The sequence below is a fragment of the Syngnathus typhle genome, unplaced genomic scaffold (genome assembly GCF_033458585.1).
Source record: "Syngnathus typhle isolate RoL2023-S1 ecotype Sweden unplaced genomic scaffold, RoL_Styp_1.0 HiC_scaffold_260, whole genome shotgun sequence".
In the NCBI taxonomy this organism is placed as follows: Eukaryota; Metazoa; Chordata; class Actinopteri; order Syngnathiformes; family Syngnathidae; genus Syngnathus; species Syngnathus typhle.
Genome location: NW_026872164.1, coordinates 56,933 through 57,500, shown reverse-complemented (window position 1 = coordinate 57,500; position 568 = coordinate 56,933).

Sequence of the window (568 nt, the reverse complement as noted above, 5' to 3'; positions counted from 1 at the left end):
GGTCGCGCCAAGGCCTGCGGGGGCGGCGCGTAGCGCACGCTCTCGCGGCGGCCGAGGCGCTAGAGTGCGACCCGCAAGTGGGGAGGAACCGTCCACCCAACGCCGGCGCGAGCCGGGGCCGGTGGGGGCCCTACCAAGGCGGGTCATGAGTGCCAGTCGGTCAGTTCGGGAGAAGGGGAGGGTACTCGGAGGCCCGCCGGGAGCAGACGGGGGTCCGGAAGCTGAGGGGGGTGAAGGACGGCGGCCGGGAGCAGACGGCCGTCCCCGGGAGGGGGTGTTCGTTCACGTGCGGACGCCGGGAGCAGGCGGCCGTCACGCGATTCTGCCAACCGTTCCTACCGGCCTGTGTTTAAGGAGGCGGCCGGTCCTCCGTCCTTGGATGGATAAGATTCGCAGATTTTCGCCCGGCCTGTGTTTAAGGAGGCGGCCGGTTCCCTCCTTCCTTCCTTTCTTGGATGTATAACATTCGCAGATTTTCGCCCGGCCGGTGGTTTAAGGAGGCGGCCGGTCCTCCCTCCTTGGATGTATAACATTCGCAGATTTTCGCCCGGCCTATGTTTAGTGAGGC